The sequence below is a fragment of the Oncorhynchus keta genome, chromosome 8 (genome assembly GCF_023373465.1).
Source record: "Oncorhynchus keta strain PuntledgeMale-10-30-2019 chromosome 8, Oket_V2, whole genome shotgun sequence".
Taxonomy (NCBI): Eukaryota; Metazoa; Chordata; class Actinopteri; order Salmoniformes; family Salmonidae; genus Oncorhynchus; species Oncorhynchus keta.
The window spans coordinates 12,939,634-12,951,881 of NC_068428.1; the positions used below are offsets into that span (position 1 = coordinate 12,939,634).

General features: G+C 41.7%; 1 protein-coding gene across 2 annotated transcripts in view; it reads left to right on the forward strand.

Annotated features, from left to right (window-relative positions):
- The first annotated feature begins 2,915 nt into the window (after positions 1-2,915).
- LOC118386802 (heparan sulfate glucosamine 3-O-sulfotransferase 5) overlaps positions 2,916-12,248 on the forward strand; it is a 68,106-nt gene continuing 58,773 nt past the window's right edge. The window contains exon 1 of one of the 2 annotated variants that reach the window (XM_035774649.2): positions 2,916-3,542. The gene's annotated coding sequence lies outside the window, so the exon portion shown is untranslated. The remainder of the gene's footprint in view (positions 3,543-12,248) is intronic. The other variant, XM_035774648.2, reaches the window with a different exon arrangement.

Sequence of the window (12,248 nt, forward strand, 5' to 3'; positions counted from 1 at the left end):
ACAACAATTTGACCTCTTACATCTGTTTTGAAGTGCAAAAACAAATAAACTTTTGAAATATTATCTGAAATGTCATGATTTTCATTTCTTGACTGTATAGCAGTGCTGGTCTAATGCAGTGGTTCCCAACCCAGGGGTACTAGGACCGCTGGGGGTACTTGGCCTATCCACAGGGGGTACATGAGAAGACCCATGAGACCATAGGCTTACTGGTAAAATAAACATGGGTGGTAGTCAGGGGTACAATGGGCAGAGCAAAAAATGGTTGGTGGTACAGTAACTGAAAAAGGTTTGGAACCACTGGTCAAATGTATAATTGAAAGGGTGATGTGAGAAAGATAGCATCACATGTAACATCTGAGTCCATATTGAATCAAGATACATGGACCATTAATTCTAAAGTGTATAACTACCTTGTTTCCCCCTTGTTATAGGAAGCACTAATTTCAGGCACTTCAGATGATGGTCATACGTGGAAAATATAGCACACGAAATTAACCTGATATTTCAGCGCCATGTACAGTGTGATTAGCCTCTTGATTCAAGATGCAATATTACCCCATTCACACAAGATCTCTCCATTTTAATTTCAAGTCATTCCTAAACGACTCGAGGTTGAGAGCCACTGAGTGAGAAGAGAGCACCCCGCCCAAATGGATTAATGGGCCCTCCTTTCAGAGTGATTACAGCAAAGACACAGTTGTACAACACAGTACAACACCGCCGGTGTGTGTCCCAAATGTCACCCTATTCCCTATACAGTGCACTACCTGTGACCAGAGCTCTATGTAGAGCACTAGGAAAAGGGTGGCATTCGGGACACAACCCCGCCTCTCCACTGTGGCTTTCTTCATCCAGTTATAAAGGATTAACCAGCTGCAAGCAGACAAAGGAAATTACATCATCCTACACTGAATTCAGATAATTTCTGCACAAACAAAAATATGTATGTACAGTATGTGTAACGGTTGTCGTTGGTGGAAGAAGGAGAGGACCAAGGTGCAGCGTGGTACATGTTCATGATATTGTAATTACACTGAACACTAGAACAAAAAGAACGAAACAGAACAAACGAAACAGTCCTGTCTGGTACAGAGACAGAAAACAACTACCCACAACTCAAGGGCGAAAACAGAGTGCCTAAGTATGGTTCTCAATCAGAGACAATGATTTACAGCTGCCTCTGATTGGGAACCATACCAGTCCAAACACATAGAAATACAAACATAGAACAAAACATAGAATGCCCACCCCAACTCACGCCCTGACCAACCTAAAATAGAGACATAAAAAAAGGATCTAAGGTCAGGACGTGACAGTATGTGGATGTCCGACTTATTGTAGATTTTAAACTGTTTTTAGTTGCTGATAAAGGAGGTGGGTATGGGAAAAATACTAAATCTGAAATGATATACACTGAGTGTACAAAACATTATGAACACCTGTCTTTCCATGACATAGGCTGACCAGGTGAACGCTATGATGCCTTATTGATGTCACTTGTTAAATCCACTTCAATCAGTGTAGATGGAGGGGAGGAGAGAGGTTAAAGAAGGATTTTTAAGCCTTTAGACAAATGAGACATGGATTATGTATGTGTGCCATTCAGAGGGCGAATGTTTTGTACACTCAGTGTATATCACATAACAATATTTGGAGACGTATGTTCATAGTGTCAGTGGTTCTGTTAATGTGACAGGAGCAATCTTGTTAGTATATGGGAATAATAATCATACCAGGCAATAAGTAAAACTTCAGTCTAATATCACTAATGGACAATATGGTAATTGTAGACCATTAAATGTCTTAAGCTTCACATGATGTCTCTCAGTGAATTTATGGCCAGATTTTGTTTTATGGCTTTTCACACATTCTGCTTCAACTTTTGATCATATCCATAATTGCATTTGACATAGCCTGACTTTATTTGGTGCATTAGTGAACGGACCAAACATTCCCGAACCTGTTCGAAAGGAATAACATTATGTATTTATTTTATGTGCAGATAAGTGCTGTGTGGTTAGTCAAAGTTGAAACGGCTAAATAATTGATGGTTCTTCTCTGCAATGAAAACATAACACATTATGCTCTCCAAAACAATTAACGTAGCTGAGCTAACAAACTCTTGAGCAGCGGCACCCGCATAAGCTTTATTAGTCAAACTTGGATCTGCAAAAAAAGTTGTTACCAACTCTCTAGTACATATCCCATGTTTCCCCAGCAGCACAGTAAGAAACCAGCCATGTCGTCTTACGCTTGACAGATTCAATCTGCTCTGGGATGACTGAATAATTGAAAGTTCTAATGCAGGACCAGCTGGCAGCTGTGAGTGCCACAGAAACATCCAGACTATACATTCAAATAGCCTTTGTGACCAAACTAGGCTAACTGAGGAGCCTGGCTATCAATATAATCCTTGGTGTACTGGTGTCAAAGTTACGCTGCCAATTTACACAACCCTATCTTGTCATTTGAGCCCAAGTATTATTGACATGCCCCCCATCTTTCAATTAATCTTTATCGAATCTTGACTCCAGTGACAAATTAGTTAGGGCATTCTCAGCCTCTTATATGGGCTGTCAGCTAATTGCCCTATTATATAATGTCATTATAGTGGCAAGCATAAAGCCCCTGGATAGTATTTAAAATATCAAGTGGTACAATTGGTTTTATGGAGGTTCAATGACCTCTCCTTGTCAACACACACACACACACACATGCTGTCCCAGTTATCAATTATGGGTAGTTGAAATGATTCCAAATAGTTAAAACCGACATTTTACAATGCTGGTGATTTTTATTTGAAAGGACCAAATCATTGTATTGTTATGGTGGGCTAACGTGATTGACATTTGGACACAGAAGCTACAGTAACCTACTTCACAAGAAACATACGGCACTGGCTCCGACCATTACCTCTCTTGTCTGAGTTGAGCTGCATATCTTTTGCGCATCCACCTCTCTCCTCCAAGAAACGCCCAAACTCTCAAAATCAGTCGTCAGTCACATGTCTGCTGCTACTGGTGGACGGCTGTGGTGGGCACTCCTACTGTATTTTGGAACTCAAAAGCTTGAACGCGCATATTCCAACTGCACAGCGCTTTGTCAAGGTGCCCTGAAAGCAGTGGGTACGCACTTACCGATCTACAGTTTCCGCGGGCCAGCGCTGACATTCACCATTCCCCACAGAGGTCCACGAGATGTCACAACCTACTTCATTACATTAGTAGCAAATTACCTACTGCTGACTTCTTGGCGCCGACATTTGTGTGCACATGTGTTCCGTATGGAACCATCAGGATGACTGTTTAGAATAGTTTGATCGCATATAGAAACGTAGGTTACCAGAACATCTTCTCGACGAGTCGGTCCGGGACATCTCTTGCGGCAGTGCGTGTATGTGCTTGAGACCGAGAAGCACCCGCTCTAGCCCGCAGGAGATTATGTGGGGGCGCTTTCTGACCTCTACTGCATCTTGTCGGTTCTTCTTGTGCATTTCGCCGCTGAGAGGATAGCCGTGTCCCGTTGAGGATGCCTAACAGGTAGGTTTACAGTAACCTTTTGTTGGTTTCATTTTTTTTTTAAATGTTACGTGTCATTCATTCCACCAACTAGGCACAGTGTTGTGTTCTGACGAGGCTGTGTTCTGCGGGCAGGTAGCCTAACTACGGAAGCAACGGCTGAATGGATATATTTTACGTTTTCATCCCAACGTTTGAACAAGTCTCTATAATTTAGTTAACATAATGTATGATTACTATTTTTTTTACATGGGTAAACAATAAGCCTTTGCATTTCCCTCCATATTTTCACCTGTCAGGACAGAGCTAAAACTGACCATCTCGGCGTCTTTTTTTTTGCCCATGTTTTTTTTGTTGACAAGTTTTACATGCCAATCTTTCCCTCATGTCAGTCTTTAAGTTCACAGTTATGTTCTGTATTGCAGTGTTTCCCAACTCCGGTACGGGAGTACCCCCAACAGGACACATTTCTTTGCAGTAACCCGGTCAAGCACACCTGATTCAACTTGTCGACTGATCATGATACCCTTGATGAGCTGAATGAGGTGTGTTTATCCAGGGCTACACCAAATGCGTGTACTGTTGGGGATACTGTAGGAATGGAGTTGGGAAACACTGCTGTATTGGATAAATAGTATACTCTATTTACATCTAATAACTATGTAATAACCTACAGAATTTCAAGAATGTTTCCACAAAGTTCAATTGTAACTTTGTCACCTGTTTATAGGACATTGTGTATTCTGAACCTGTGTTTATGCTGTTATTTGCTGCAAATTGCTTTATGAATGCCGATAGCAGGTTGTACAGTATATTGTACTATGTAATATAGATGGAGGGCACTCAATGCATTACACAGGCAGCTCATAAAAAATGTTGATGGTACACAAATTGATAAAGAGAGATTTTGAGATACATTAGTTTTGACATGCATCTTTGTTATAGCAAATCCAAATAGAATCTGATTTCTATGATGTGCAAATAGAGCTCTTAATGTCAGACATTTTCAGATCTTAAAACACATTTGTAATCTGGGCTCCTAGTGATTGGGTAGATGTTGCTCTAAGAGGGTCTTTGCTTTATACACACAAGCGTTAGTGTCCTATAATTTATCCCTCACAGATTTAGGTGGTTGTGGTGCGCCCTAGTTTCTTATCATATACTTCCTATGCCAATGGAATCCATGAGTTTAAAGTGATACCAAAATGCAACAAGCACCAAATCATGCATAACATCAAAACTTGGTTTGCACCAAACTATTCTCTCTCTCTCTCTCTCTCTCTCTCTCTCTCTCTCTCTCTCTCTCTCTCTCTCTCTCTCTCTCTCTCTCTCTCTCTCTCTCTCTCTCTCTCTCTCTCTCTCTCTCTCTCTCTCTGTGTGTGTAAGCTCTTCTTTGTTCTGTGTGTTCGTCTCTGTGTCTTCTCGTCTCTGTGGTGATTTACTTTCATTACTGTCTACAGATGCTTTTTTGCTGTGTAGATCAGCCTGTCACCATTACTCTGCATTTACTTTCTAATAGGGCTTTTGCAATTAGTCAAGTCTCCAACCTCATCTGTAAAAGTCAGTGGAAACAGACATAAACCACACGGAACAATACCACGTTAGAATCTACACATTGCAGCGCCATGTTGTTGAATGCGCAACACGGGTAAAAAGACAACTGCATAACTTCCCTAAGCCATCTGCCTCTGTCTGTTTTCCAGCTCAGTCTTGCACGTACAATGTGGGCACCACTAGTCTTCACTAGAGAGCTCGATATCCTACTCCTCTGGCACTTCTTCAGAAAAACTGCAGAAACTTTAAATCAAGGACGGAGCTCATAAAACGAGTGCCCCCCGACATAGGCAACAGTGCACCACAGGGATGAGTTAGGGGCTGCTGTGTTGTCAAAAGCCTAATTTGGGATAATAAACGCCATGATGGCTGACAGCAAGAGACAGCCAGGGCACTATATTGTTGCATTCATCTTAATGACTCCACTGGGTAGGGCTGCAGCAGGACTCCCGGGCAGGAGCTGAAAGCAGGCCAGTCTCCGTTGACCTTCTGGAAGAAAAAAAAATGGAGCATCCTGCTACTGGCTGATGAAACAACGTGGCTGGCTGGAGAGCTTGCCAAGCACTGTAAAAATCTCAAGAAAGAAAGAGAGTGAGAAATGGAGAATAGCCTTTCACTCAGAGTTTACAGTGTCCTTTACAGTGATTCTCTCAAAACCTCAAGCCAAAGTTAGCTATATTACATTTTATTTTGGCAACAAAAGGAGTACTTGAATGTACACTAGTGCTGAGCAATTATAGTGCTTTTTGAGGAAGTTTCGGTTAGGTTATAAAAAATAATCATGGTTTGCGATTTCAGCTTTTGAGTGTTTTTTTTAGGAATTAAACGCAATATGTATTATGTGGGTTGAATGCTGCAACAGCACAGAATAAATATCTGAATAAAAGTCCCATGATGGTAGTGACTGTCCATTACGGCTCATCACTTAACCATCATTTATTCACATTATTTGACTTTAATAAAATATTTCATTTGTTGTGTATATTACATGTGTTTAATTTGATGACTTTATTATTTCATTCCAAGTATCTCATCTCTATAGAGCTGCTGCCTGTGCTCTCTGACAAAATCAGTATTAGTAGTTCTTAAAAGTAAATAAGGCATACTTTTAGGACTGCTGAATACTGACTATCAATCAGTTAGATCATGTATTTTCAGGTAGAGATACCTCACTAAGCAACAGCTGCTCTCTATATAACCTCACAATTGAGCATTCTTTTGTAGCAGGTATAAAATAAACACAGACTGGACAAGTAGATGCGCAATGGATTATGGTCATTGTAGTTAATTACCACATTTTATGCACTAAACTATGTATAATTTTGGCCTGTTGGAAACTACAACTCCTTGCTACATCACACAGTTCAGGCTGGATCTCAATTATGTAGAGAAACTGCAATATGCGCATTGAGCTCACAGAAAAACAAAAAAAACAAAGTGGAATTCAAATAATTGAACCGCAGTTGGTCAATTAGTTATTTTAAACTGAAAAATAACTGACATTTCTGTGAATTGATCAGCACTAATGTACACTGAGTGTACAAAACATTAGGAACACCTTGAGTTGCACCCCCCCCGCTGCTGCGTATGACACGGGAATTTGTCACTCATCTGTCCTGACACCCCTATCTAAGTCAACTCACCAGCCACAGGAAGACATAGCGAAGGTGAGCCTTAATTCGTCGGGGCATGGCCCCAACAAGATGTCTAAAGCCTTCCAAAGGGATGCTGGCCCATGTTGACTCCAATGCCCACAGTTGTGTCAGGTTGGCCGGATGTCCTTTGGTTGGTGGACCATTCTTGATACAGACAGGAAACTGTTGAGCGTGAAAAACCCAGCAGTGTTGCAGTTCTTGACACACTCAAACTGGTGCGTCTGGCACGTACTACCATACCCTGATATCTTTTGTCTTGCCCATTCAGCCTAATGAATGGCACATATACACAATCCATGTCTCAATTGTCTCTAGGTTTAAAAATCCTTCTTTAACCTGTTTAACCCCCCCCCTTCATCTACACGGATTTGAAGTGGATTTAACAGGGGACATCAATAAGGGATCATAGCTTTCACCTGGATTCACCTGGTCTGTCTGTCATGGAAAGAGTACCTGATGTTTTGTACACTCAGTGTATATAGTTTCCAAGCAATATCTAACTTGACCTTGACTACTGACTCTCATTAAGTAAACAAATATAACACACATACAGTAGTGGATATCTACCCCTATAAAGCACTGTGTCATCAATCCTGATCCTTAATAATGGTCAAATACCAACTAGCAGCGATGCCAATTTGAACAGACGTGTTTGCTGAACAACAATCGAGATTAATTGCTTGCTTGCAATTCAATTAGGGAGAGAGAGAGAGAGGCAAAGGGGTGCTTTTTTTTATTGTATGCGATGGAAAGCTGCTGCGTATGGCGCGGGAATTTGTCACTCCTCTGTCCTGACACCCCTATCTAAGTCGTCTTCCTGTGGCTGGTGAGTTATAGCGAAGGTGACCGTGATCATTATTCACAGACCGATCTGCTCTTCCCTTGCACTCGGTTCCTCTTGGGTCTGATCAAGTGTGCTCTGTTACACCTCCCTGTAATGATTTGCGGAGGTCTGGCTGTGTAACATCTGAAGGACGGCGGCGCGTTTTAGCGCCTTTGAAAACAATATCGTAATCCACATCCATTAGCCATATGGGTTTGATTCTCAGGGTGCGTCTGATGCCGTATAGACGCCCTTCCCGACGGTGTACCGCTGGAAACATTATGTTTGATTACATTAGATTTTGTACTTTGCTTTTTTTCCTCCCTTTTTTCAATCCTTTGCTTTTTTTATTTTTATAGCTGAGCTTCCCTTTTAAATGTTCATTTCACATTTTGAAATAAACAGGATTTAATTACAAACACAAAATGCACACCATAGTATTGGTCATATGTTGTCGGGTAGCTTTTGCTTCAGGTTTTATAAACAATTGCACGGTATCAGATATGGTATCTATTTTCCTTTGTGTTCGGATGAAAAACAATGGAAGTTACAGCTCTCCCTCTGGTTTTCAAGCCGTTGAATGAAAATACAGTATATTACCCCTAGCATGGATCCATATTTACTACCAGTGCTCTGTGCTGTGTGTAATTGACTTTGGAATGCATAAATAATTACGCCGACTCGTCTCTGAGTGATGCCTACTCGCTTCCTCGCCATGTTCCTCCTCCCTGTTGCAAGCTCTCACTGCTCATTTGTTTTTCCCTGCCTTAAGCCTTATCGTTCCACTAGTCTCTGTTGTAGGCTAAGTCATGATACTGCACCTCTAGCAGTGTTTCTGTAAAGAACAACAGATTTTCTGAGCTGAGGCATACAGTACAGTGAGTGACGTTGAATAATGTGTGTACTGTACTGTACGCTCAGTGTAATGGAAGGTCCAATGCAGGTCAGTGTTTCCCCTAGGATTTTTTCCAGCAGTGGTTGCAAATTAGTGTAGGGAGAGCTTTGGCTTGGAAGTGGGCGTGGCCGACCATTTTAGAGGGCCTTCTACTGGCCACACAATAGCTAAATTCCTACAATTATACATATTTTGCCATGTAGCGGAGACAACATTTGACAGTTTTAAAGCATGCTTTAAAATTGCAAGGGCTCTAGACCAACTTTTTCCACTTGTGCAACCAACTTCTTCAGTTGATTGCACCAGCACACGATTAGGTCGCTCCATTTCTTCCCTGCGGCGCGAAGTTAATATCCTGACCTGTGTTCTATAATGTAGCTGCATTTCATACCGAGCCAGGATGATAATGGCTAGCAATCTTTTAAATCAGCATGACCTTGCAGGTCTTGACATTCAGGTAAATTTGGGCCCACAAATGCTGATGCTCCAGATACTCAACTAGTCTTGTGAAGAAGGCCAGTTTTATTGCTTCTTTAATCAGAACAACAGTTTTCAGCTGTGCTAACATAATTTTAAAAGGGTTTTCTAATGATCAATTAGCCTTTTAAAATGATCGAATTTGATTATTTTACACAACGTGCCATTGGAACACAGGAGTGATGGTTGCTGATAATGGGCCTCTGTATGCCTATGTAGATATTCCATTTAAAAAAATCAGCAATGTCCAGCTACACTAGTCATTTACAACATTAACAATGTCTACACTGTATTTATGATCAATTTGATCTTATTTCAATGGACAAAAAAGGGATAGCTAGTGTATCCCTCTTTCGACTCTTATTGGATGTACATACCATAGATAATGTATTTTCACTTACTGCATCTGCATGCTTGTTTCCTTCTCGCTGTTGCACAATTTCGTTTGTGTGCTGGTTGCTCGTTCTAAATTGTATAATCTAATCTGCGGTTTTGTAGTACTCAAGACTGGTCTCGAGTCCACATATTGAGTGTCTCGGTCTTGTGTCGGACACATTTGTACTTGGTCTTGACTCGGTCTCGAACAGTGAGGACTCGTCATTTCTTCCCTAGAGCAGCAGAGTAAAAAAACTCATAACTATCAGCTTCCATTTAGTCAGCGCATAAATCGGCTTCGCCAGGCCAAATTATATACACTCATTTCTTGAAACATTAATATGTCTATAACTGATAAGGCTATTAAGGCCTTAACAGTTATAGACATGTTTGCATAGTGGCGAACCTATAGGACTTCAGTGTGTGGCAGGTTGGTGATTCTGAAAGGACTGCAACCATAATACCAGCGCACTCATGTAGGAGAATGCACTTTTTTTTGTAAAACACAAAGAGACAGTGGTGTAGTGGAGGGTATACGCAGGTATAAACTGTATGCCCACTTTCTTTTCAGTGGATATTGCGTATATTCACTTCTTAATCATTACTAATGCATATCAAAGTAATGTAGTGGAGGAATAAGACATCAATTATGTAGTACAATAGAGTAATTATGCACAAAGTAGGCTACACAATCGCAAAGCATGTGAAATATACACGCCTAGTTTCAGCAGAATATCATCTACAGGCAGCAAGTGTTCAGCTCTCAACTGGTTTTGGCATGGAGCATGTAGCCGGTAGGGTAGGAAAGACACAATCATAATATCACTCAAAAAGATCAAATTTCCAGTCCTGGACAAGACATATGTTTCAATTCTGTTTTATTTGCTGCAGTGTCTATTAACGATGCTGGGCCAAATGTGCACCGCCCTATGGGACTCCCAATCACGGCCGGCTGAAATACTGGCTGGAATCGAACCAGGGTCTGTAGTGACACCTCTAGCACTGAGATGCAGTGCCTTAGACCACTGTACCACTCGGGAGCATAAAGTGTCTCTTTTCAGCATTAGTTTTAAGTAAAAGTTTAGATCTAGCAAAAAACTGTTGTGCATTGAAAATATATTTAAATCCCTCCTTCCCCCTTCCAAGACTCATGCTGTCTCATGCTTGTGAATTAACTGATAAACATCAAGTTCTATCATCCTCTGCGGCTGAGTCCAGGGTATCAAGTCTCCAGCCTGACCTCTCTGTTGACAAAAATGATGAGAGCAGCGTCTGTTTGTTGTCTGTCAGAGCAGACATTCATTACGACCGACTGACCGACCGACACAGACAGACACAGACAGACAGACAGACAGACAGACAGACAGACAGACAGACAGACAGACAGACAGACAGACAGACAGACAGGGGGTGTGATGGGTTTTTCCCCCTCTGTGGCGTGTCGAGTTACATCAGGGTTCAGCAGTTTATATATATTTTTTGTATTACTGCGTCTCTGCCGAAGCTTGACCATAAAAAAAGATAAAGGTTTATTGATGTGCTTGGAAATGATGCCATAGCGTAAAAGTTGATTTACTTAAGTCATTCTGACCAGAATTAGGGTAGACTAATGGCAGGCATAACTAAATGACAGTCAGGTTCATCAATTTCACAGAAAGCACTTTCCCCACCATGGCCACCGGGAATGAGGGCCGGGGAAAGGGACCACATTTCTCTTCTTCAACTCTGCTGTTTCATGCTTGTCAAATAATGCTGGCGAAGGAAAACCTAATGGAATACTGAAGGATTTCACCATCAACATATAAGAACTAACGTTACCTTACAAATGGCATCAAAAACAATACCAGCAAGTCATATGTCTGGTTTAGTGTTTATTATATGGACTTGAGAGGATTTGTCTTGATTCATGCTACTGAAACAACATCCTATTCTTGGCAAAGATGACAGTTTTAAGGATGTCTGTCAGTTAATTTTTTTTATGAAGTGACAGAGTGCACAGTCTGACAGCGGAATGCAAAACAAAGTGATATAAAAGCGTGACTAATTTTGAGCTGCTATCCACCGCTATCATTTAGTGGTTGCATCTCCCTATAACATTTCTGTCTCTGGCAGGGCCTTGGCAACCACTGTCTCTGGTAGGGCCTTGGCAACCACTGGCAACCACTGTCTCTGGCAGGGCGTTGGCAACCACTGTCTCTGGCAGGGCTTATGCATCCCCTGCAGGGCTGTGGATGGTGTGCTGCAAGATTTACTGCACTGTACCATTTTAAAGATTCAAAATCTTTAGCACCCAGGGAAAGAAACAATAAGCATGAAATACTTAGCAGTGTTGGCAGAGCGTAGTGTGTACCGTGGACCTTGTTTCTTTATCACTGGTTCCTCTCGGGTTAACCAGGATTGCTGAGGCTATTTCTTGTGAAAAGATCAGCGTTGACAATTTTCCGTTGAGTGTTTTCGGAGGCAGTCATACAGCGGAATTGGCTTCAAGCTCAAGTATGTTGAGTTTAATATTGCTATTCTGCAGCAGGAAATGACCTGCGATGGCATAGATGGATCCAGGCAAATGAAAATGGAGGAGTTGACAACTTTATTAAAATCAAAAAGTATTGAGATACACAGCCAGTGAGATTCAAGTTTCTTGGGGGAGCAGTGTACTACAAATCTGCTCTGATTCAACCCTGAGTTTGCATCCACAGCCAAAGTCATCAAGGAATCTGCCTAGCTTATCGATCCATCTGGGAGACACTACTAGTGGCGGCCAGGAGAGGTCAACCTCAAACACGGAGAGACAGGGAGAGGGGCTTTGAGTGCTGGGTGTCAGTCAGTCTAGTGTGGCCTGGCTGAGCCACGGCGAGTGACAGTGGTGAGGAGTAATCTGAATCGGTCCCCTGACAGAGAAAACCACAGCAGCAGGACCTTCTCTTTCTCCAGTCTCTCTCCAGTCTCTC